General features: G+C 45.3%; 1 protein-coding gene across 1 annotated transcript in view; it reads left to right on the forward strand.

The window, feature by feature from the left end:
* Positions 1–657: 657 nt before the first annotated feature.
* GJB6 (gap junction protein, beta 6, 30kDa) overlaps positions 658–4,686 on the forward strand; it is a 9,501-nt gene continuing 5,472 nt past the window's right edge. Inside the window, exons 1-2 of the mRNA XM_008569082.1 lie at positions 658–736; positions 1,483–1,660. The gene's annotated coding sequence lies outside the window, so the exon portion shown is untranslated. The remainder of the gene's footprint in view (positions 737–1,482; positions 1,661–4,686) is intronic.

The following is a 4,686-nucleotide window of genomic DNA, read 5'->3' on the forward strand; positions in this document are numbered from 1 at the left end:
GATGGGCGTTTAAGTTCAGCCAAAGCCCGCGACTTGGGAGAACCGACCAGTGTGGGCTGCATGATGTGGCTCCGGGGAACTCGTGAAACGCAGATGACGGCAGTGTGGACAGCAGTAATTAAAAGTACTTGGTGACACATCTTAGTTAAAAGGTGCAGGCACCAGAAGGTACTTCCCGTCGGGTGAAGGAGACTAGCCCCAGATGTCGCCGGGATCCTGTGGCCTGTTGACTGGGCTGGCCTCCCTCCTCGGGGTGAGCGTCCCTGCACACAGCGATGGACGCCTGGAAAGGCTAGGGGGACACCTGGCCCAGTGACCTCAGCGTCCCCAGGTGGAAGCTCACGGTCGTTTAGTGCCTGGCTGAACTTAACAGTGCCCCACAGTTCCTTTCCCTCAAACAGACCATGCCCCATAACCGTTCTCTTGGCCCAGTTCTAACAGAAGCTAACCGGGGTGCTGGAAGAAAATGTCCTGCCCTCTGCAGTTGCCCTAAAATTGCAGGAGGCCGCTCAGCACTGCTCCTGTGGAGCGCTTTGTCTCTGGGTGGATGGGGCAGTCTCCGGGGGTGATTGAACCCTGCCAAGAGGGGGAGGTTGGGAAGAGAGAACACCGGCCTAGCCTGTTACCCGACTGGGGGTGTAAAGGGTGCCCCACTGACATCACCGCAGGGAACAAACCCTGGAAGACGGTAGTCAGACCACCTGTCCCCCTTGTTTTAAAGCAAATTCTGACACAGGTAATGACTTTATTCTCTTTTTCTCTTCTGAATTATAAGAGAGTTAGGAACGAAAGGAACTACAGAAGGTCTGGCTACAGAATTGCAGTAGGGGAAAAGGAACATTCTAGCTTGCATGTTCCCACAATGCATCTTTGATTGAATTTGAATATTCCAGGAGCTCTAAGTAGTTTGTATACATTAGTGAAAATGTTTAATAGAATAAAATTCTGGCAAAATAATTTTCAAGCCAAACTTCTTGTCCACAAGGGCATAACCCTTTCGATGGCTACGTGATCATTTTGCATTTCTGTTTTACTCGCTTGATCCATGAGGGTGGAACCCCCCAGAGGGCCTTCTCCATTTTTATTCCCAGGGTCAGTTTAGTTGAACTTAAAATGTTTGGAAAGGACACAGGTTTGCTCAAATGAACAGACACTGCTAACAAGATCCAGAGATGGGAAGTTGAACTTAATGAAAATTATTTTCTTAGATCTTTAAATTCTTAAATGGAGTAAGAAACATATGTAAATCTATGAGTTCTCCATTTTTATATTAGACTCCACAGACAAAAAAAAATGTCATTTTTATTGAGTTAATTTTGAAGTATATGAATCCTAAATCCATCATTATCACTAGTCGTTACTTTGAAAGGACAGTTGCTGAAGTTGGATGTCATTAAATTTAAAAATCAGCTATTGGTTGTCAACAGACATGTGGGGGAGGAGTTAAAGGAATGTGGCCACAACTACATTTTTCCTCGACAGGTGGCATCGTCGCTGGTATCCAGAAACAGATATTTCAGCAAAGATTTCCATTGGTGGTGTCAGCGTGCACTGCTGCCTTCCAGGCAGTCAGCGGTGCGGGAGGAGAAAGTCTGAAGCCCTGGCAGAGGTTCCCTGCCTCACCCTCCATTGCTGATACGCCAGGAGTCTTAGGAATAAGGTCAGATTTGCTGGTTTTGCTCTGACATTGTTTTCCTTTTATGTATACAGGCTCCTCAGCTACACAGAGCTAACATGGAAATTGTTGGGGGTGTGCTCTGTCCTCAGACCTACTGAATGACTTTGAAAGGGTCGTTCAAAGGGCAACAGAACTGTCTAGAAAAAGAAAAATACTTCCCACCTCTTGGTGTATAATGAGGGCTAACACTGTGGTTTTTAGGACTTCAGTTTTGGTCTGTCATCAGTGAAACTAGAACGGTATTGTTAAACTAGTTGTGATTCAATTTTTAAATAAGTTTTAAAACAATCAAGAAATGACATTACTGTAGTAGAATGCTAATAGGCCTGAGTTACTGGAATTGTAAAAGGAAAAAACAATCGCTCTTCACAGTACTGTGTGTACGCTCAGAAATAAGGTCAGTGGTTTACTTGTTTTTAGAGCTAAATATTTTGGACTGGAGTTTGTGGCTGGAGTTATTCACTAAGATTAGATATACGAGGGTACTTCAAAAAGAACTAAAAGACAATACAAATTTTTCCATGACCTTTTCAAAGACCCCTCATACCACAAAACCAAGTACAGTTTACCTTTTCAAGTTTAAATGTAACCACGTTCTTATAAATTGATGACTACAGACTACAGAAGCTAAGCATATTTTTTCTTTCCTTAAAAGAGAGCCAGAAAGGTGCTAGTTAAAATAACCCTCTCTGATTTATAAAGAAAGAGTTAATATTTTACTTTTTATTTAAAAAGATTCTCCCACTGGCTCCAGCCCTCCTGAAGCATGAAAAGGAGGTACTTTATTTACTTCAGTTGCAAAGGGTTCCAGTGGGTGCAGTTTTTTGGGAAGTAATTTGAAATTAGTGACAGTTTCCCAAAGAGTATTTGGCCTTCAAATCCTCTCTGACTGAAGTGTTTGGGGTTACATGCTTCTGCACGGAGAGGCCAAGGGCTGGGGCTTTCTTTGCCTGCACCCTTTCCTTCGGGCCCCTCTGTCTGTTAACACCGGCCCCAGACAGGTTGGGGCAGGAGGAGCCAGTGGAGCCAAGTGTCCTCGTAAAACTTGCTGAATCTTCCACGTTTGGCCACCTCCCCCCTCCCACAGCTCCTTGAGTGCGGAGGAGTCTCCCAAAGGCAGCTAGTCCTTGCCAGTTTGGGGGCCTCACCGTGGCCTGCCCCCTAGTACTTGAGAGGTGAGCTCTCCTTTCCTGCTCTTGGCCTGCAGAGAATGGTGTGCAGGACAGACACCCAGGGCTTCGGTGGGAAGCTCCTCAGGAATGATGTGGTCTAGGTCCAGTTGAAAGAGATGCTTTCACAGTTGGGCGCGTTGGCTTGGATGCACTGGCTGTCCCGCATGCCACGCAGGGCCAGGGCGAGTTATGGAGAGAGTGGAAGCAGCCCTCCTTTTGGATCTTTTCTGCTGTGATAGATAACACGGCCTTTGTGCCTCTTGCAGGGGATACTTTAAATCAGGTGATTTGCTTCTAGCCTGATTGTCTTGAGTGACAGTAGGCGAGGCACACTTGTATTTGGGTTTAATCTCATTTTTCCGAGTGACCCAGGGGCCTCATTTCCTTTTCTTCCTTTAAAGGCACAGGTAAATTGCTTATTTTTAGTATCAACATCGAAAAGCATTGTGAAATAGATGATTTTCTGTTCAGTTTTGCTACTTTGATACAACAGTCTTCAGAGTGTAGTTTGGGGACCCAGAAAAGCCAAAAGAAACAGAGAAAGCTACCCTGTCTTAACTATCCCTGCTTTTGAAGAGGGATGGCGTTGCAGAGGTCAGGATCCTGCTTCTAGAAAGCTGGGACCAGTATTCTTTTGGAGAAATTGTGACCTTTCGACCTCTTCTATGACTTCAGCCTCATTCGGGCCAAGTGAAGATATCGAAGATGGAACAGGCGGCCACGAGTATGCCGTTCCTCTGACAGCCTCCATGAAGGAGAACGTACAGAGAAAACAGCCGCCTTTCCTCTGGGGGAGTTTACGTTCCATGCACTTTTGAAGCGTTTGAGAAAATGTGGACTTTTTATTTGATAAATAAAAACCTTGCCGATTGGGCATTTAATTGACCAAACTTCAATAGGAGACGTTCTCGGGGACGGACATGCAGATACAGCTGTGAGGGAGGGAGGGGCAGGCTTCTGGCAGCTTAGATTTTAAAGCAACAGAAAGATGGAAGATGTCTCAGATCATCACACACGAGTGGAGTGGCCCAGACTCTGAACACAGTGTCAGCAAAAGAGTAGGGATGTGAAAAAGAAAGAAAAATAAGATACTTGAGCTCTACATACAAAAAAGGGGTGAGCACAATCCTTGGATCAGACAACATAGTTTTAATTCATAACAAATAAAAGGCAGAAGTTCTTATTTTACTTTCCCTACTTTATCAGTGACAAATTATTCTCGATACTATTTGTAGAAACATGAGAGGCGTGGGACTGGAGCCCACCTTCTAGGAAACAGTTCTAGTCTCCATTCCCGGCAGAACTGGATCTCAGACTACTGAGAAATTTGCAGATGGGATCGGAAGTTTTTCCCATGTTCTGTAAACTTAATTGTCTTTTTTGTTGTTGTTAAAGTATTTTCATTTCCAATTATGGTACAATATACATAACATGAAATTTGCCGTCTTAACCACTTTTAAGCGATCGGTAGTAAGTACATTCACGTCGGTGTGCAGCCTTCTCCAGGACTTCTGTCTTCCAGAACGAAACTCTGTGCCCATTAAACAACAGCTCCCCGTTTCCCCTCCCCGAGCCCCCGGCAACCACCGTTCTGCTTTTCATGTCTATGATTGTGACGACTCTAGTACCTCGTGTAAGGGGGAATTACATAATATTTGTCTTTTTGTGACTGATTTATTTCACTTAATGTTCTCAAGGTTCATCCATGTTGTAACATGTGTCAGAACTTCCTCCCTTTTTTGGCCGGCCCGGTGGCGCACTGCTACAGTGCGCCACTTGGGAAGGGCGGCGGGGCTCCCCCCCCGGGGTTAGATCCCCAAAATAAACCCGCCGCCC

Source organism: Galeopterus variegatus, unplaced genomic scaffold (genome assembly GCF_000696425.1).
Source record: "Galeopterus variegatus unplaced genomic scaffold, G_variegatus-3.0.2 Scaffold465, whole genome shotgun sequence".
NCBI classification, from domain to species: Eukaryota; Metazoa; Chordata; class Mammalia; order Dermoptera; family Cynocephalidae; genus Galeopterus; species Galeopterus variegatus.